At 47.8% G+C, this 21,356-nt stretch overlaps 1 protein-coding gene and 1 long non-coding RNA gene across 10 annotated transcripts in view; one reads left to right on the top strand and one right to left on the bottom strand.

The window, feature by feature from the left end:
- The window catches only part of Clec16a (C-type lectin domain family 16, member A), a 199,570-nt gene that overhangs the window by 77,620 nt on the left and 100,594 nt on the right, over positions 1 to 21,356 (bottom strand). The window lies entirely within an intron of this gene.
- Positions 8,891 to 20,028, top strand: Gm52264. Its single transcript, XR_003951967.1, has 3 exons — positions 8,891 to 9,066; positions 18,757 to 18,902; positions 19,704 to 20,028. It is a non-coding gene; the product is annotated as a predicted gene, 52264 (long non-coding RNA).

The raw sequence follows: 21,356 nt of genomic DNA, 5'->3' as shown, positions 1-21,356 counted from the left end.
TTCCAGGTTTTTTTCCTTGAAACAGTGTTGTAAATTACACCCTTGGAACAATGTAACCTAAAAAGCCATGTCCTTTTGTGTCCATTGTAAATACATCCAAGTATGACTTTCAAAAGGCCTGTGCCTGTGCCTTGGATGTCAAACTCCCTTCCCCCACAGCATTTAAGTATGCCTTCTCCCTGTCTTAATAACTCTGCTGCAGGTCCTTTTTGTGGCATAGTCAAGGGTTTGGTTTGCCTGAGCAGAACTCCTTAGGCTGCTGGTGGCAGGCACCGCTGTGTGAATTGTCCCCCTGAGCAGCTGACAGGACGGCAGCAGACAGGTGTGCCTGTGTAACTTGGTTCAGCTGAAGTGGGGCGTCTCCCTACTCCTGGTTTCTACCCTGTGTTCCCCTTTGTTCTCTTCTCCTCACTGCTGTAATGAGCAGGTCTAATCTGGGCTAGCAAAGGCTGTGAAGGGATGAAGAGGAAGAGGAGACTGATGCTCAGCAGGGAACTCAAGGATGGGACCGAAGGGAAGGCCCAATTGAAGATGGTTCATAGGGACCTCTGTGCCGGACAGGGCAAGGTGGGGAACTTCCGATATCCTGACTCTTCCCCTGCTAAGGACTCCATGATGCAGCAGTTAGCATAACAGCTGCCATGCACCCAGGGTTATATTATGGACCGTTTAGTTTCTACAAGCATTTTGTTTTGTACATGTAGCAACTGAGGCTCACAGTTTCAGAGAGACACCCAGGGTCACACAAAGCCTTGGTACTCAGACTCTAACGGACTCCAGCTCCATACTTCTGCTCTCACCATGATGCCAAGAACCAGAGAGGTGTGAAGGAAGGGTTGAAGTGCCAGGAACTGAAGTCAACTGTGCTCAAATCTGCATTTCCAAAATGACTTTTAGGAAAACCTTGGGAACCTTGCTCGCCAGGGGATGAGATGAATATGCTTTTCGAAGAGCTGATAGTTCCTGGATATGGAGGGCTCCTGACCGTTAGGCCCAAACAGAGAGGGAGTGCCAGCTGGTAGGGAAGCCCATGCCGAAATAAACCTATGGTAGCTGGGGGGTGATGAAGTCACCCCACCAGCCCTATGGTATCGGAGACCTCTGCTCAGCTCAGTTAGTGAGCACCCCTGGCCTGTGAAGAAAAGTGGGGTGATTCAGAAGGAGAACTCAGACCTCCATCCAGTCTCAGCTGGCAACACCTCTCAGAGGCCTGCTGTGCCTCAGGCGTATAGTGCATGAAGCTTTCCCATTTTCCAATGAAGGGACCCCAAGGTCAGGCTGAGGATGTGTCCTCATATCCCTGAGCTGGTGGTCACATTATAGAGAGAACCCTCATCCCTACCTTTCCATCTGCCTCCTTCTTGGTGCCCTTCCCTGTCCTCTAAGGTGAGGAGTCCTAAGACTCAAGGAGTGCCAGGGAAGGAAGCTGCTGGGGGCACACAGCTCCACTGCCCCCCAGTGGTTAGCATGCTGCCACGGCCTAGGTCTGTGAGCTTTTACTGAAAGCCACAGCAACTTCCCTTTCACCCTGTGAAATAAGTGACATCCTTCTTAACACCCGTTATCAATCTCTGACTGCTTTTAATAGAAGCAGCTCACAGTGTGTGTGTGGTAGATATAAACAGAGGGGAAAACTGCTTGCCTCAGGGCTTTACAGAGAGAGGAGGTGGGGTGCTTTAAAAGCGCACTGCACCAGGGCTGCAGTTGCTCTGGGGGCTGGGGAGAGGGATTACTGGAAGACGTGTAGCAATGAATGGTCCATGGTGGAGCCTGGGCTCCGCAGCAGTACCCGTGCCTGTCAACATCACATTTTGCTGCCTGAGGACATTTGTCACAGAAGACTGTGGTTTGCTTGCCTGTCATCCCTTCTCTGAGTGGCCCCTGAGCTGATTCAGAGAACCCACAAACACAGCAAACTGCTTTCCCTCAGCCATGACTTTCAAAGGGCTTCTGAAGCGCATTCCTCTGAGGCAGGTCCTCCTCAAGTGAGTCTTCTGAGGACCTGGGCCCATGCACATGACGTACTACTGCCTGATGCAATGGAGAGTTTGACAGAGCTAACTAACATTGCAAGCATGTTTCTGGATGATTTTAAAATAAACACCGACAGAGTGGAGGGCTGGGAATGTCTAAACAGCAATTCTGAGTGTGAAGGATGGCCGGAATCTGAGTGACTGCAGCTGTGTGGCCTGGACACAGGAGTGATGGATGCAGAAATTCCAGCTGCAGGAAGTCTTCCCTGGCACCTCTCTGATGGGCCGACTGGCTTGGAGGGGGGGCCTGGCAGGCTGAATCCTGCTCCCTGACAGTCGTCTTGGCCTTCTAACCAACTCCATTCTCTGAGCTAGGAGCCTTCTCTGGGCCACCTCCTGACCCTTGACAAGGGCTTCAAGTTGAGGACTCTTGGATGGAAGCTGTTTTTCTGTCACACAGGTGGCAAAGATGGCCAGTTTTTCAAGATATGAGCTATCATTAAGGTCCCTACTAGCTCTAACTCAGCCCAGCAATTGCACAGTGGTAAGTCCCTTCCAGTAAAGCACCAGGCTGGAATACAGCTGCCGACAGGGCTCACACTCACGCTCCAGGTCCTCTGAGACACTGAGTAACCAGATGCAGTACAATGCCCGTGCTCATGGTACTTGCACAATGGACATCATACACTGGGCACTTCCACTGAATGCAGTCAAGTACAATAAGCTCCACCCATGTTCCTGACACAGGAAAGCCCCACTTCAAAGTGCCAAAACTAAATTGCAGAACACGATGAATACAGTCCTAGTTGTGTAAAAATGGCAGCCATTCAGTAGGTCAATATTTACTGAGTAGCAAATAAGAGCAAGGCCCATGTCAGGGCTGGGGTGACAACCGTGATACAAGCAGGCCAGGCTCTGTGGGAAGACAGGTGTGAGTGTGTGCAGATACAAGGGCGGGGAATCAAGAGCCGCATGCCCCAGGCTAGCCTGGGTGAGGCACTGGGCAGGAGAGGAAGATGACATTCACCTTTTAGCAGACTATGCGTGGTTTTAGTCTTTTACAAAGGAAGTATGTTCAGCTATTATTTGCTAGGCAAACATGTATACAGCAAAGAGAAGGCGTGGAAGAGCGTTCCAATTCCCAGCACCAGGATGGGCTTCTATCCTAGTGTAAATACAGGGCTGAGGTGGAGTGAGCCAGCTGTCCAGCCACTGTCAGTGGGTATTGATCGGGATCATTTCTACTCTTTGAGAAGAGGGTGTAGAGGACAGACTAGCAGCAAAGTGCACTGTGGAGGAGCCCATGGCTCGGGGCTATGGGTACTCTCAGGCCTGAGGCTACACCTAACAGAACACAAAAATTCAATTATACTGAACTGCCTGTCTTCCCCTTCCAGGATGTCAGGTGCAGTGGAGAAGCTGTGACCCTCTCCAGGTAGCACTCTCTGGGTGCAGAGGTGTTTTGCGTTTCCTGCCTTCAGCTATAAGTGGGTCCTAGAGTCTGGACCCAGAACATCAGCCTGTATACTGAAGCAGAACCCTCTGGCTTTCATTTCTGGCCAAGGGGTATCTGATGCACCTAGAGCAGAGTCTTGTCATAAGGATGGCAGGGTTATTGAGGAGGGAGGTAATCTTTAGCTCTCTGCCAACTTCTCCCTGCCTTAGCTGTAGAGGGCAGACTAGCAGCAACTAGTATACCTTTGAGCTGTGCATGCAACCTTTCAGAGCCTTGAATCTCCTAGTCTAACCCACCAGCTGCTTCTCAAATACAGGAAGGTTGGGAAGGATGTTGCCTTTGGTCTGAAACTTAAAGCAGGGCAGTGTCTATGTGCTACACAGTTGAGATACATGAGGCTTAAACAATGGACGTGCTAGATGCATGGCCCATTAAGCCAACTCTGTCCATACTTACATCTACAGGCCACAAGAATCAACTCATTTAGACTCAGTTCATAAAACAAAGTGACGGTACTGCATATTAAATGTTCTTAAGACCATCTCATCCTCCTCCTGCCATATGATAAGCATTCCTGCTGGGCCATGTGAGCTGGCAGGGGCCCTGAGATGGCCTAGCAAGCACACGCACCTCAAGTGCCCGCTAGCACCAGTAGTGGTACAAGATGGTACAATTGTGAAGGACTTCAGATTTTATGAGCTATGGATCCCACAATGTCACTGGCATAGTTTAGGATGGGCTAACCTGCCTATCTTAGGCTGAGGGAGGAGGAAAAACTGAGAAAAGTATTAAACACACAATGAGCATGATGCAGTGGTTCTCGGACATGACAGACACCTCAAAGGTGGGTTCTAAGGCCTCCTGTGGTGCTCCCTGGTACCCAGGTGTGTGAAGTGTGTGAATCAGGAAAGCAAGAGGCAACACTGAGTTCACAGATACAGGCCTGAAAAGGCAGAGCCTGGAGGATCTCTTCTAGATAGTGAGTGAAAAGACTTGGCTCTAGCCACCACTACCTGAACCTTCACATGGTAGCTGTCTTTAAAGGGAAACTGCCTATGAGTTCGTATCCCCGGCCTGTACTACAGTGAGGGCATGGGTCAGACACCATGGACTGTCTTGGTGGATCTTCACAATGATGCTCTAGTTAGCAGAAAGCAACACACCAGGTTAGGTCACTTGCCCATGTTGTGGAAAGAGCTTATCCTAAGCACGAGCAAGGGGCTGCTCTTCAGGCCATGTGCTTGGCTTTGGAGCTTATGTGAACATCCCAGAGCCAAAGGCCATCTAAGCTTCTTGGGTGTAAATATCACCAAAGGCAGGCCCACCTGCAAGAGCAGTAACTCACTTTCCATACCCGGTGCTGTACTTTCTGCACTGGGCTTCACTTTATCACTCAGCCTAGCTTCATGGGCTCCTTGGGAAGCAACTGCTACTTCCCAGAGGTCTGGAAGCCTGAGATACAGCAGGCCACTTGCCATGGGTATAAAGACTACAGTGGCAGAGGGCACCTGGGTCACCGTACCTAAAACTCTGGCTGAGCTCGCAGCCCCACCTGAATCTATAGCCTATAGTTCACATCCCTGCCTCTCCAGCTTCTCAATTTTCTGAAATTGCTGAGGTAGAGACAGGGAGGCCAGAAATTCCAAAACTTAAGAATGATTTCTGGGCTTTGCCCTAATGTGTCAACAGCACATGGTTTAGGGACATGAAACATTTGCAAATCAACCTCTGCCCTGGCCAAACAGGCCTGGCCAGGATTTGTGTGATGCCCTGAAACCAGGCAAGGCCATGCACACTGCACTCTCCCCTTCCTTTCAGCTATAGTGTCTGCTCCTTGGATTTCTTCATGTTTTGGGGTGGGGCTAGAGCAGAACTAAGAGGATCCTGGAAAACAGGCTCAGAATCACCATCCAGGCACCTTCCCAAGTCTTGACAGTTGGTAAAGCCACTGGGACAGGGAGAGTATGTGTTCTGGACCCGAAGCACAAAGAACTAGAATCCACTGGACATGTGCAGGTCCTGTAGCCACAGGCACAGCAGGAGAGTCTTTACCAGATACACCCGTGAGTGACAGGGTGAGCAAAGCTCCTTCTTGCCATGTGGGACAAGATAGGAAGCAGGAAGTCTGCTGGGTAAAGCCATGGAGAGTTCAGGTTTAACAGGCATGACAGCCAGATCCAGCCTGATCCCACAAGCATGACATATGGCACTTGAGAGCAGAGTTACACACACCTCGTGACAAGGCAACTTATGATCCAACAAATGAGGCTGCTCTTAGCTGCAGACCATCCCCTGCCAGGAGCTTATCAAATGTGACACTGTTCTAAATACCCCATAAGCCTTAGCTGCCAATCCTCTGAGGGTCTTCTGCTGTATCATGGCATTCTGTTATCCTTACTGAACACTTGCTGAAAAAGATGAGGGTGGCCAAGATGCAGGGTGACTGGAGAGACCAGGAGCTAGCTGGGTATGTCTGTGATTTCCAGGATGTGGCCCAACCTGAATCTAGCTTCTTCCTTTGCTCTCAGGAAAACCATCCCACCTTGGTTTAGACAAACCATATATGTGCCTATCCTGACCATCCAATTAAGGCTCATGGAGAGAAAATGGGCTGCCATAGTGTTCTCTGACATTCTGGATTTAAAAGTCCCTTCCATCATCGTCCTAGGACACGGTTTGTGGCCCCAACTATAGATGGTTGAGAAGGTTATCTAAGACCTTTAGAGGATGACAGAACTTTGTGGAAGGAGAATCTGGGAGCTAGCTCCTTTCCCAAGCCCTGAAAAAGGCCCCTACTCTCCCTGCATGAGCCTGCTGATTTATGCCAAGGGGAGGCCCCTAATCATGGCTTATTCTGGAAGATGCACAGCCATCTGGCCACGGACCTTAACTGCTTTCAGGATTGCTAACAATGCATTACTTTTCCTCCAGATTAGGTAACTGTGACTCAGCTCAGCCATTTCTTCCTCAGCAGTATCTACTGGGGTACCAGCTGAGGGCACACTTGCTGAGGGGGTGACTGGGGCATCAGGTGGAGGCCAGTGATTGACTCCAAGCCCACCTGGAGCCAGGGTTGATCTTTAGCATTTCAGACTGCCTGCTGTAGCTGCAGAGATGACTCACACAGCCAGTGAGTGAACAAGAGTAGTGTGGGCCCTTAACTCCAGTTTTGGAGTCATTCCAAGTGCTCAGTGAAGAACAAGGCCAACCCAAGTGGCTATTATGTCAAATGTGGGTCAGAATGGCCAGGTCCCCAGGCATGCCTTTGGGGTCCCTTTTCTGAAATAAGGCTGATGTTTCATTTTACAGGCTCAGACCTTAATGCCCTTTCTCATTTTTATTCATTTACCTACTTTACTGGCAGGGATTCAACTGTGGACAAGAGTCAGGGTTTCTGCCTCCAAGTACGGTTAGCCAAACAAACAGGGACCCCGAAACAGAGAAGTGTATGCATGTGAGGATGCTGAGAACTAGAGTCTGGTAATCAGAAAAGGTCTTGCTGGGAAATGACCAGACTACACAGACTTGGAGAGGTCAGGGAGTCAGCTATGCACAGATCCCTGGCCAGGCTTAGGCCTTCTTTACCTTGCTAACAAGTATGGGTTCACAGCAAGGGAGGCTTGAGGTTGGCAGTGACTGCCAACAGAGGCAGGGTTTGTGTGTCTGGCCCCCACCATCTTCTCTCCACAAGACAGCCCTGACAGCTTCCTTGGCTCTCTCCCTCTCTCTCCCTCTCCCTCTCCTCCTCCCCTCTCCTCCCCTCTCTTCCTTCTCCTCCTTCTCTTCCTTCTCCCCCTCCCCCTCCCCCCCCCCCCTCTCTCTCTCTCTCTCTCTCTCTCTCTGGGAGAAGAGGTTGGCCTGCTCAGGAGAAAGGACTGAGGCAGGTAGGTTATTCTAGGGCTCTAGTCCCATTTTAAGCAGACATTTGGCTACTTGTGTTGGGGAGGAATAAGGCTCCAGAGTGGACAATGGCTCTGAATGCAGGGATGGAATGAGAGGCAATAAGATCAAGGTCTGATAAGCCTGGGCTCAGCTGAGCTGTAGGTAAAGGGCAGCTCTCATTGTCCCTCTTCATGCACTGACCAGCTGAGCCTCTGACAGGCTTTAGCACGGGGCTTGCTATTGCAGGGCTGGGGTTGGAAGCCCAAATTAAATGTTCTGCTGGAGGAAGAGCTCCAGCTTGGCTGTATCCCTGAGTTTCTCTCTAACTAGGTGGGGATTCAATTCTACCTGTGACAATCTGCAGTGCTAAATATAATCTTGCATACAACCAAAAAGCAAAACTAGAATATGGATTCACCAAATATGTCACTTGGACCTTTGTAGTTGTGACAGGAGAGACTGCCGCTCTGGTCACTACTGACTCTGCTCTGTGGAGAAAGCTCCTCCATCTGTCTACAGGAAGAGGAGGCTATAGGGAGCTGGTGCAGAAGCTGGCCTGCTTGCCTCTATCCCCAGAACCCTTGGCTGCACTTGCACACACCTCATTCCCAGTTCAGCAACACACCCACTGGGACTGGGCCTCATCAAGTCTTACTTTTAATTCCCAAGTATTTTCCCCGTTTGTTTTGGTACTAGGGGCTGAGCTAGGACTTCTGCATGTGAAGTATACACTCTACCACTGAGCTATACTTTTGCTACCCCCTCCCCTCCCAAACCCTCAGATTTTAAACATAAATGCACTCTGGTCTAGTGTTGAGGGCAGACTGGCACTTGTTTTCAAGAGAAATATACTTTCTTCACAGCAGGAAGAAAAGTGAACTGCTGGACTTGGGTTTCCTGGGAAGGGGCAGCCCTCTAGGTGTTCCCACCTGGTCCTACATAGTAGAGTAACCACTAGCAAGTGAGTCTGGGTTTGTGTGTATGTATGCAGACACATGGTAAGTCCCGAGCATCATCCTGCCTCCCCTCCCCAGAACTGGGACTGTAGGCATGCACCACTGTGCTTGCTTGTTTACATTGGTGCTGGGGATTCAAACTCAGAACCTCACGGTGCATAGCACTTTACCTACTGAACCCCTTCCCAGCCCCATCTATGGGTTTTTACTAAGCAAATTACTGACTCTGCACGTGTAAGTGCGCACACATAGCTGCGCTTGCAAGCTTACATTCACTCAAAGGCCAGTTTCTAAGTGTCTAAAGTAAGCATGGATCTTAAAACAAAACAAAACAAAACAAAACAAAACAAAACAAAAGCTGTCAAAATTGAGGGGCATGTTTATAAAGCTTGGTAAATTTTCCATTTGTATACATACACTTAAGGCCTGAATCAGAATCTTTATAATGGTCAACAATGTTCTCATTTCTTGAGAAATAAAAACCAAAATGCCCTGCCAGGTTTGATTTCATTTTAAATCCTGACCACTTGAGTCAGCAACAGACCCATGAATGACTGGAACTCTAATCCTTTCCTGGATAAAGGCCCCTTTCAAAACCCAACTTGAGCTTTGGTTAAAATTCTTCCTGCCTCATTTCAGCTTCCAAAGTCCCACTGAGCTCTGGCTCAAGATGGCTGGACTAGATCTGAGGACATGAGAAGAAAAGTGGTGGCCAGCCCTGTAGCTGGAGATCTGAGCAGTCTGGGCTCGGAGGGCTGACAGCCATGAAGCTAAGACTTCAGCCTTTTAGGGCAAAAAGGTAAGTGGGTTTTGGGAAAAGTGAGAGGAGCTGCCTGAAAGAGCTCTGGACACAGGAAGCATCTGAGCAGTGGGGACCAAGGCAGGGTGACAAAGACAGACAAAAAGGCGGGGTGGGGGGTGGGGGTGAGGGGAGGGCCTGTGTGGCTAAGACTGAGGAAGGACAAAGACTCCCAGAGAGTACAGTGGGGGGTGAGGGGTGGGAGGGAAGGAGCTAAGAGAAAACTTGTAACTGGAAATTCAAAACAGAGGAGTCTAGACCAAAGGCTCTTACTGTTTCTGAGACCCAAGAGCCTGCTGGAAAGGTCTCAGTCCTGTAAGGAAGGATTCATCTGCCAAAGACCTGGTTGAGCTGGAGTCAAAGTCATATGACCCCAGAGCATCTCCTAGCTAACTATACTTGTTTGTTTATCTGCCATCCATTCTCAGGGGCTCCTTTGTTGTAGGATGTAACAGAGAGCCCATGCCATCCTTTTTAGCCTTGAAAGCTGCCAGTTTCCATATTCCAGTTGAATCCTAAAGATGCCCATGTTCTATTTTCTGGAACTTGAGAATGGGGAATCTTCAAGTGGGACTTCACAAGTGTGATTAACTTAAAAACTTTTGGGATTGCTAAAGTAGGTCCAATATAATTAGAAGAAATCCTTAAGAGTAGAAGATCAAGGCAGAAGGCAGAGAAGACAGGAGTCATAGACTCTAGGATGTAGGCAAGCAAAGAGGTTAGGTTCTCTCCTAGAGCTCACATAAAAAGGAACCATGGTAGGATTTAAGCCTAGTGAGGCCCACACTGTTCTTGGCACCTCAGAGCACCCAATTTTGCATAAATTTGATAGAGTACCCACACTGGGCTCAACAATTCAGGTTCTTAATCAGTTCTTGTTCCCTTCCCTGGCAAAAGCTGAATTCACCATTTCCCATCTTTATTGGAGCATCCAAACCTGTCTGTGGTATCCTTGCTGGATACCACCAGCTGCCTACAGGAGGGTTGGGCTGAGCTACTCTTAGCCAATGATGGGTGAGTGAGTGGCTCTTCAGTGCATGAGCAGGGGATGGGGGTGGGTGTGTCCTAGTCCAGAGCTCAGAGTCCAAGCGCTGTGCTGATTGAGCAGACTATTAAACCTTGAGCTCCTCTGTTTTAGCATAATCACCTGTAAAAGGTGAGGATAACAGGAATTACTTGGCCAGCTTGTGAGGGTTCATGGCATTAAACTGTCTGAAACATTGCTAGCAGTGGCCCTAAGAAAATGTCACTATGTGCTTTTTGTGACCATTACTGTTTCAGACAGCAAGATGATAGGAAAGGAAGCAGCTGAAGCCAGGGAACTGGGAGACCTCAGGAAATACCAGCAATAGGGCCATGTAAATCTAGCTCAAAATCTCCTGCTGTGTACTTCTTGAGGCTCACATTTCTGCCTCTGACTTCTGTGAGCGTACAGTGTAGGGGATCAGAGGAGGAAGATGCCAAGGGAAGCAGCAGACAGAGAAAGCTGTAGGCTCTTCACCAGGCTCCCTGCACTGGAGAATGCAAAGCAGAGCTGGGAGAGAAGTGAGTTTTATGAGAAGCCACCTAAAGGCTAAAGGTTAACAGGAGTCATTTAAATGACATGCTTTATTTCCTGGCTTTGCACAGCTCTGGAAAACCCCGGCTGCATTTAGAAAAATGCAAAGCATATTATAAAATGCAAAGGGCTGGCTCTGGCAATGAAAAAAAGATGGATGCAGGAGCTAGCTTGGATGTATCAAGATGAAGATCCAGGGAATCGTGGGTGTGTGCTTTGCCTGAAGGTTTGTCAGGGAGGGGAAGAAAGGTTTGTCTAACTGGGATACAAAATGGTCGTCTCCAAGGAGAAACTAGGTGGTAGACTGAAAGAGGGGAGGGGAACTTTTAATTCTTAATTATAAGCAAATGATTTGGACAAGCTGTGAGAACCAGGAGAGGCCAGCTCAGGTCTTCCAATTGTTGAATCTCCCTGGTCTGATTGTCGGACTCTGGCCTGGAGAGTCTGTTAGCTCCTGGAGCATTTTCATGGCTGTGTTTGAAACTGAGCAGGCTGCTTTCAGGACTGGCACTGGTTCAGGAGGCAGATGGGTTAGGGGCAGGCTGGGGTTTCCTTGCTGCAGACGGCTGTGAAGGAACCTCATGTGGAACCAGGTCAAGTGATTTTTATCAAGGCAAAGCATAGCTTGCCTGAGGACTCAGGTACGGGGGCTGCAGAGCTCTCTGGGTTCAGCATTGGCTAAGGGCTCACATATGGGACCAGGGGTCTGAGCAGGAAGCTTGGGGAAAAGGGATTAACCCATCTCTAAAACTCTTTTCTGTCAGAAAGGGCATTTGAGGCTTCTGGTGAGGTTAGTGGGCTTGATCATGACAGGCAAGCTGTGTGGTTACTTTACACAAACCCAAGTGCACACAAGCAGTCACAACGGGGGTGAGAGAAGGGAATGACTGACTGTTACAGGACTGGCTAGCTGTCCACACCAAATTAGAGCAGCTGGACAGTGGAAGCATGCCTTCTCTTGCCTCTCCTGAGTGCTCAGAGCTTCTTCCAGGAAAAGAAAGCCATGCTGCAGCTACCACGAAAGCCCGCCCCCTCCTCTGCAGAGTACTTAGGGACAGGGACTACTGCAGTCCTGTGGTTAGGACTGTCAACCTCATTGAGATCCATCAAACAATGAGGAGTTAGACAGAGTATCTTCCTCACCATGGAAGCCAGTTTCAGGAGCTAGACAGACACAGCTGCTGCTTCATGCCCAGAGTCACTTCTCTGCTGACATTTGGCTGGTTGTCAAGTGGGTAAAGGAGAGCTTCCAGAGGGAAGTGGAATTCACAGAGAGTAGTGAAGACTAAGTGCCGAGTTCTAGAACCTTCCTCACTTTACCTAATACCATGGTTCCCAATCCTGGTTCTGCAATGGGATCCTCTAGAAGGCATTCAGATGTCAGGCTTGGCTCCAGAGAGCTCTGAACTTAGAGCTGATGGCCCCAGCTCTGGCTAACTCAGAACTGCTAGCCTCCCTCCATCTGCCTTGCCCTAGCTGACAGGTCAGGGGTGGACTCCATGCTCCACAGCAGCTCTGCACACTAGGGTACTGTGAGAAACCAAGTCACTTCTATTTCCAGGCAAATAAAAGTAGAAATGACAATTTAAGCATTGAAGTATTCCAAGTTCAGTATTTTGTATATTTCTCTTGCTCTCCATTCTCAGACATGGTTTCATGTCGTGATCGTCCTGTCTCCCTGTCCCAAGTTCTGAGGGTACACTCAGAGAAAGCTGTTGGGTGCAGCATGGGTTTCTCTTCCTGGAAGTGGCCCTGAGCACTGAATGGGAACACTCAGGAGAGGCAAGAGGATATCTTTGTGCTCGCTAGACATCTTACCACCTGAGCTCCAGTTCTGTAGATACTTCTTAAAAACAGTAGAGCAAGAAACATTTGACATTCTCTTGAAAACTTGGTGACTATCTACTGTGTTTGCTACATGTTACACTGGTGACTGAGACAACAGAGAGCCTCACCTGGGAGTCTTTAAGTCTTGTGAGGGGCAACCATTCTTTGCTCTTTTTTTTTTTTTTTTTTTTGGTTTTTTGAGACAGGGTTTCTCTGTATAGCCCTTTGCTCTTTAACAGAGATTCTAATAGCTATTTTATGGTATCCTAGTGTGCCGCCCCCACACTTGGTATGTATTTAGGATCCTGGAGGAAAACACTTCTAAGTACTTTGCCTAATCTAAATAGAAGCCAGCTTCTAAGAAGAACATAGGAGGAGGGAGCAGTCTGATTCCTCCAATCCACTCTTCCCAGTGGGGCTGCAGTGGGCTAGGAGAATGAAGACAGGCGAAAAGCAGATGGGGGTGGGGTGGGGTGGGCAGTCAGCAAGCTAGATGCTGGGGACGGTGAGGCATGTGGAGGCAGCACTCTCTGGACTTAAAGGTCACGATATGTGTTGCTGTTTCAGTATCCCCAGAGATTTATTTTTGGGTGTTCTGTGGTCGATGAGATATCAGGACCAGAAGCCAGTCCTCCTTCCTGAGGCAAGGGGTAGTCACTAGACCTTGTGTGATCCATCTCTTGTTGGGCCAGATGGGGGAGGTAGGCCACAGAGTGGGCAGAGGGAGCCACAGGGTCTAGAGTCCTGTGTGGGCATAGCCCCAGAGAGCATCACTGAGCAGGCCAGGGGCAGAGATGTCTTGAAACTCAACACTAACCTGCAACCAGGGTTTCCTATAGATTCCTATTTCCTATGGTAGCTCTCCCTACTGTTTCTTTCTCCTGTCAGCCAAATGGTGTCAAGGAGGATGACTTCAGTGGTCAGTAACACAAGGCAGTGTGTGGCTCAAGGGCCAGATCACAGAAGTGTGGATGTCTAGGCAGCATTATAAAGGGCAGTGTGCTACAAGTGCAGATTAAGACTTCAAGCCAGGAAGCCAGTGAGTACAGAAGCGTCTGATACCTGCTGTGGAGAGGCAAAGGAGCTGCTCCTCCAAGGCCTGTGCTCTGAGTCCCAGGAATTGTGGAGGAGCTGTGGGCAGTAAGGAGGGTCAGACACTAGGATATCACGGAATAGCCGAACTGGAGTGGAGATGAGAGACAGAGAGGAGGTGAGGCTACTCAGGGATTTTAGTCTAAATAAGGTGAGCCACCAAAGGGCATTATGGGGAGATGGGTTTTAGAAAGAGCTGAAGCCAGCTTTCTGACCTGCCAAGTCTGAGTGTGTCTTGGCTGATGCCTATGGACTGGGCTCAATGAGGCCAGGTCAGGACTGCTAAGTCCTGACAGGCAACATATTACCCTCTGCACAGCCTCCACAGGAGCTGAGCCACAGGAGCCTGAGGTGGAAAGATCATGGGATATGCCTTAGGATGCCATGGCAGGCAAGTGTCCAGAACCTACACAGCTCCCAAGGGCTTCAGAAACCATGCTTCTTTGGGCATCTTCCCTCCTGAGAGGCCAGTTGTGGCTCATGTTCAAATGCACAGGACAGATAGGGTTTTGGAAAACAGCTTCAAGCTGCAGAGTGCCTTCTGTAGAAACAATGATTTTATAGAGAAAGTAGAGCAGAATCCTGAAGCCAGTTCCCTGAGGCAGTGCCTCCTCCCATGCACAGGCTGTTGTCTGGAAAGCCTGAAGCCTCCTAGCTTTTGTCTCGATCAGAACTGTCCTAGGTCCACTTCAACCCAAAGCCAACCAGAGAGGGCACAGTCGTTAGGCGACCTTGTGATCTCAGCAGAACATGTCTCTCTAATGTAGCTCAATTATGATTGTAAGTTTATAAAACAGGGAAAGATTACAGGAATATACATTAAACCACATCAATGAGTGCTACTGAGAGAAAAAAAGGTCCAGCAGACAGGTACCAATCAAATAATCAATACGCAGGAAACAGCTACATCACCCTGTTTTAAAAGAACCAAATAATGCTGCAATTGGATTTACTTAGAAATTTTCCACTTGAACAAAACTGACAGCTGTATTATAATCACATTTCCAGTCAGTTTATAAGATACAAATTTCATTTCTCCATATTTCGACTTCATTTCTGAAAAGCAGCCAGCAACATTATTCATCAAGTATAAAGAGGAGAAGCCTAATTCATAGAGAGGGGAATGGAATGGCGCTAATCCTGGGTCGCCACTTCCTCAGAGGAAGATTTCATTCAAATCTGTTTTCCTTCCCCTGATCTACCCAGTTCAGAGGTTCAGTTTCAAAGCATGGTAAAAATGAAGGAAAGGGGGAAGAATGGAGCGTAGTTAAAAGAGGAATGAAAGAGAGAGAGAGTAGAAAGAGAAAAATATTGATTCAGAAAAGCAAACTGGTTTGGGGCCACTCAACTGCTAAAATAGAAAGAATTGACATTTTAAAGAAACTATCATGGATGGTGTAAGATTCTTGAGATATTTCACTAGACTGGGATGTGTGTCAGCTAGGAACCTGCTGTTCTATACTGTATACAGCTAGGACCAAATGTCAGTCTGTAACTTGCCATCTATTGGCTCCAAATGAGACAACCTTTGGAGATGCCATTGTCATGTTAATGACACTCTCATGCTTCTACATAATCTAAATTGCTGCTAAAGCCTGAGTTGGCACAATCCTGCAAGCCTGAGAGCCTACTGTGTGACAGGTGCTGTACAAGCCTTTCTGAGAGCCTGCTGTGTGACAGGTGCTGTGCATGGCCCCAAGAGACACCAACTAAGCAGGATGTGCTTAAGGAGTGGGGCTAGATGCTGAGTCAGGAGCAGAGCAGAGATGGGCAGTCAGCCCCACACAGCATACTGTCAGGTAGATTTAGACATGTCACAACACAGGCAGGGGAGGCACAGAGAAAGCTTGCATCCAGTGTCACATGACTTGGGTAGGGAAGAGGTGCAGAGGCCTGTTGGGAAGGTAAAGGGTCCAGCTGCAAGGCTGATTATGGGACTGGAGGGGAAGGCTCAGGAACAATTCAAGTCTATCTGTTGTGCTGGGTGAGAGGCAGGGATACCCATTAGGGTGCTTTGCCAAAAGAGAGCCTGAGTGGGTTGTGCTTTCTTTAACAAGCAGGAGTAGGCCAGGGAGGATGGGCATAAGAGCCACTAAACCACAGTCCCCTGGCTGCCATGTACACATTCCTCTTGGGTCTCATGCTAGCAATGTCATTACTTTGGTCTGACACTGAATAAAGGACTTCTCTAGGGCTGCAGCCTGGGGGACTGACCTGGGCTCCCCACTATGGTCTCGGTGGTTCTGTTCAAATCAGCAGGCACCCTCGTTCCTGGAACATCTACCTAACAAGCCTGTATGGCTTTGCCATTGTCCAGTGTGTGCCTTTGACAGGTACACTCATGACACCATGCTTTCTCAGACCCCTTCTAGAGGCTCTTCTAGAGAGCAAAGAACTTATTTCAGTTCTCAGCATTGTATCTGGTCTTTGCTACTTTGTGGGTTGTTAATTTTTCCCATTTTTCCCACTCCCTGCCCCATTTCACCCCATCACTAGCTAGGAGAGAAAGAAGGATAGAGTGGAGAGAGAAATAGATATTCCGGAATCTAATTTCTTTTCTTTTGTTTCTTCTTTGAGCACGACTACTATCAAACCACAACCACCCCCGAATGACCACCAACCACCAATCCCGTCTTGGGGCTCTGGCATTATATCCCCCTCAATTACAAATGTCACACCATCACAGAAACCATCTGCAGCTGGCAAAACCATGCCTCTGCTAGAGCACAGGGCAAATCACAGTCAGCTGCTGCAGACAGTCCGAAGCAGCCCCACATCCCTACACCTGGGATTAAAATGAAAGCATATTCTTAAACTATTTCTGTGTTTTTTAAAGAAACCAAAATTCCAGATTCTCACTACACAACATGCAGCTAGGACATGAATGCTCACTGTGTTCATTCTCAAAGTTTGTGCCCACTGCATACCATGCTGAGGATTTCCAACGAAATCTCTCTTTTAGCCTACAGAACCCAGAAGCAGGCACTGTTAAACTCAACGTACCGAGGAGGAAACGGTTCATAGGTGTGAGCTAATTTGCCCAGCATCACACAGCTATGACACATCCCCAGGCTTTCCTAAATTTGAGGTCCCGGTTTCTGAATACAGCATACACTGTTTATTAAATGGTACAATTTCAAAGGACAGATTGCCATCTTACCACTCTCATACATTCTTATTTTACAGTAAGCACATGTGTGCCCACCTGTTGCTGCCCCGGCAGGTGGAGCTTGGCTGGCTGTGCTCTGCTCTCACTTAGGCTGTGTCTGCCTCTGCCCTCATGTTCTCAATACCATATATTGCTGTTTTCTGAGCCACTCCAGAGCAACACTTACTCCTAAACACATGGGTTTTCTCAGTGCGAACAAGGACACACTCCCACACAACCACAAGGCCATCATCACACCCAGGAGACGCAATGTTGATCCCACTCACCTTAGCCAACCAGAGCTTCTCATGAAGGTTTCAAGACCCAGTTGCCAGAAAGGGATCTTTTATTTAAAGCTACATTTTAAAGCTTTTTTTATTTTTTCGAGACAGGGTTTCTCTGTGTATCCCTGGCTGTCCTGGAACTCAGAAATCTGCCTGCCTCTGCCTCCCAAGTGCTGAGACTAAAGGCGTGCGCCACCACCGCCCGACCATTTTAAAGATTTTTAAAAAATATGTTCTGACTATGTGTAGGTCTATGTCTCCACACGGGGTTTTGTGAATGTGAGTACACATGCACTCTGAAAGTCAGGGGCATATGACCACTGGAGCCAGAGTTACAAACAGTTGGGAGGCAGCTGGTATGAGTCCTGGGAACGGAACTTAGGTCCAAGAGTAGTATGAGCTCTTAACCAATGAGCCATCACTCCAGCCCACTTTAAAAATTTTTTAATCCAATATATTTGGTGATGGTGTCTTTAGTTGCAAGAATCTAAGAACAGTATCTGTAACAATCTCTTTTTAGTAGTCATCTTCTGTGATACTTTGATTGTTTATGTTGTGGGCCAGGGCTGACCTTGAACTAACAATACTGCCTTAGCTTCTTGAGTCATTGTGATCATATGACACTACACTTGGCTTTCACTATCATTCATTCATTGTTTTGTGGTACCGGGGATTGAATCTATGGTCTCATATGCTAAGCAACCATTCTCATTTTAATAAGGTTATTTTGTACATTAAATTAATTATTTTTTTGCAGTTTTGAGAATGAAATTGGGAACCTTTTCATGCTAGGCAAATGCTCTTTGCTGAGTTCATTCCTGCCCAGTATTTACAATGCTGAAAGCTCAGGCTGCTACCTTCCAGGACATTGCTACCCTCTGCCTTTTGCTTACTATTTGTGCTATTTTTTTCATTTTTACCAGTATGAAGCACATGATTATGTCATCAGCAAAATAAGCAAACAGAATTTTCGAGAACTGATAGACTTGCAAAAAGGTCATTGCCTTTGCAAGAGAAATCAATGAGCTCACAGTTTACAGACTTATAATCAAACCACATAACCTGCTCGGGAGCTTCTGGACATGTTTTCTGGAAATGAATCTCCAGGCACTCAGACAGTCCAGTCAGGCATGCTCACTGGGCTTAAGCGCTCTCTGCAAGCGGAACAGAGAAAACAGCAGAGCTGTTGGAGGGAACTGTTGAAACATGGCAGGGTGGAGGGGCACGGGATGGGACCCTCTGCAAGTTCTTTATGACATTCACAGAAAGCTGGGGGCATAGCTCAGTGATTGAACATTTGCCTCTGTTGTGCAAGGCCCAGGGTTCAATACCCAGCATCACAAAACCAAATAGCCTTCATAGTTACACTCATCCATCAATAAACAGAAAATAAAAACTTAGGCTGGATCTCAAACACAGATCACAGTTGGCTTCTGGCTCTACCACAGGCCGTCTGTGACATTAGTAGGGCAAACTGAGATCAGAGGAACACAGTTCCACCTCTAACTCCAAACAGCAACTTGTACCCTAGAGTCTTGGGATTTGCAAAACAGTGGCTACTCATTCAACTAACAAGAATACGTTGATTCCTTCTTTGTTGAAAAAGCCATGACTATTAATGTGTGCTGGGTGCAGACGCACTGCAAAAGGAAAGGCTTGGGCACACAACACAGACTTAGTGCTAATGGTCAGGCTGAGGCGTAGAGGTCAGTGAGTCAGAATGCTATTCCCTGAATGAAATTCTCTTTCCTCCTCTGCTCTTCTTTCCCTCCTTCATTCAGCAGACACAGCAAACAGCTCAAGACCTCTGCCGTACGCCAGCCTCCTTTTCAGAAGAACAAAGACAGGCTTCAATCACAGCAGACCCAGAAGGTGACCACACCTTTGCTGCACAGCTCTGCTATGCAGGACCAAAGACCCGTTACTGGTCAGCAGACTCTTGTCTAAGGCTGTGTTTCTTATCAGTACAATGAGGTCAACAAATATTTGTTGTGTCATGTTTCCTGCTGTGTGTAAAGTCAGAATTTCTTTAAGACTACCAGACCTTATCATGCACCAATCCCAAACCTCGCTTTTTTAGATCAGCTTCTGAGCTTGGAATGAAGACAGAAAGATATGAGGCTTCCAATCACTCAGGCATCATCCACCCATTCCACGGTCAGCTTTATAGAAATCTGTGTACTTCAAGTATGATGATCTTCAACCTTAATCACCAAAAATAATTTTAAACAACCAACCAAACCAACAGCAGCAGCAGCAGCTAACAACATGGTAGCACCAGGTTTTAAAATCCCTATTGCTCCAAGTTTTCTGAACATCATGCTCTTTAGCAAAAGACATAATTTGCAATCAGGCTGGGTAAAGCCAGCCAGCCATTACTTTCTTAATGGCCAACTACCATAAGGCTCAGTTAAGTGATCTCAACTAGCAACTAATCAATTAAAATTGATAAGTGAAATACTTTTAACCTTTATTTCAGCAGGGCCCTTCCTAGGGGAAGGAGAGAAGGAATGTGAATTCCCAGCATAAAATTTAATTCCATTTCACGGATGTAAAATTGAAGGGAGCTGTCTCCCTCTCTGCATGGATCAAATCAGAGAAAGCCTGGTCCTGATTCTCTTTGGCCAACTCGATCAATTCTAGCCTTACAGAAATCACTACAGCTGTTTTTCAGGGTGAAGGGTCAAAGGAAACAGGCAAAGAGGGTCATAATTTCTTTCTTTTCTAGCACAAGGAGAGATGAAAGCACAAACACGAGAAATGCCGGCAGAGGAACAGGAGTCAGTGAGGGGCTCTTTGGCATCTTGGTCCCTCGGTGAGGGACCCACACTGGGCAACCTGGAGCCGTGCAGGAGGTAGGATTCTCTGGTGTGCTGAGCTACTAGCTGCTCAGGTTAGGAGTGTGGCTGTGGTTTTCATGCCACCTTTCACCCAGTCACTAAACAAGAGTGGCCACCTTTCTGCCTTTTCCTCCTCTAATGGTAAGGATGGAGGATGGAGCCTTGTATGCTAAGAGTCCTCTACCTGCAACTACAACTTTTTTTTGGGGGGGGGATGGGGTTGGGGGTGGTCGGTGGCGGGGGTTTCTTTATGTAGCCCAGGCTGTCTTAGAACTCAATCTGTAGATCAGAGTGGCCTGAACTCACAGAGATCTGCTTGCCTCTGCGTGGGATTAAAAGAGTGCTGCTGTGCTGGGATTAAAGGTGTGTGCCACTACCTCATAGCAACAATCCCCATTTTATAGAGAGAAAAACAGAGGCTGTGGTGGAGGACAAGAAGTAGGGCAGAGCTGGCTTGAAAGCTAGCACTCAATGACTGTTATGAGAGCTGGTTACACAGATGAAGTTTTGTCAGAACTCACTGACCGAGGTTGGTAGAGTTTATTATATATAAATCATGCCTCAGAAGGATGGTTTCAAACACCTGGACACAGAGCAGTCCCTGTGTGCCTTGCCTGCACCTCTCCTTCGAGGTTATTCTCTTGGGTCTCCCTCCTCACACTTAGGGTTCAAAGCTAACCCTGTGTCCTTGGCAAAGGTTCCTGATCGTCCTCTGACAATTGCACAGTTTGAGGAAAAGATCTACTGTCCAATCCGGGCTACTGAAAGCCTACTCTGGATTTTTATAGTTCTTTCTGTCAGGGCTACTTAGCTGGGGCTGATGGTAGCCATCTTTCTACTAGATGGGGAAAAAGGGAAGCAGAGTCAAGAGATGGCAAAGGGCAGCTTTCCACTCATGGATGCGACATCCAGGCTCAGCCTTATCTGAGGATAACATTACTATTATTAGCCAGCCAGCCCTTTCTTTTCCTACTGCCAGGCTGCTTTGGCTTTTCTGTTCCTTTTTTCTTCTCTTCTTTTCTTTTCTTTTTTTTTTTTTTCCGAGACAGGGTTTCTCTGAGTAGCTCTGGCTGTCCTGGAACTCACTCTGTAGACCAGGTTGGCCTTGAACTCAGAAATCCACCTGCCTCTGCCTCCCAAGTGCTGGGATTAAAGGCATGCGCCACCACTGCCCAGCGGCTTTTCCATTTCTTAAAAGAGCCCTAACTCGGAGCTGGAGAGAATGCTCGGCAGTTAGTGGGCTTGCTGCTCTTATAGAGACCTAGCTCTGGTTCCCAGCACCCATATGGTGGTCATGGCTGTAACTCCAGGGATCTGATGCCACTGGGCTCCAGGACACTGGCATTCATCACCCTCAACCCCCATCTCTTTCCTGCACATACACACATAATTAAAAACAGCAAAAATAGATCTTTTAAAAACAGATTCCTAGTGCACCAGAATGCTCTAACATACCGAAAACCTGTGTCCTTTAGTGTGTATGTGTACCATGGTAAATGAAGGGAAGAGAAAGCCATACAAGTATGAGAAGGACTCTGGAA

Source organism: Mus musculus, chromosome 16, assembly GCF_000001635.26.
Source record: "Mus musculus strain C57BL/6J chromosome 16, GRCm38.p6 C57BL/6J".
NCBI lineage: Eukaryota > Metazoa > Chordata > Mammalia > Rodentia > Muridae > Mus > Mus musculus.
This window is presented reverse-complemented; position numbering and strand designations above follow the sequence as displayed.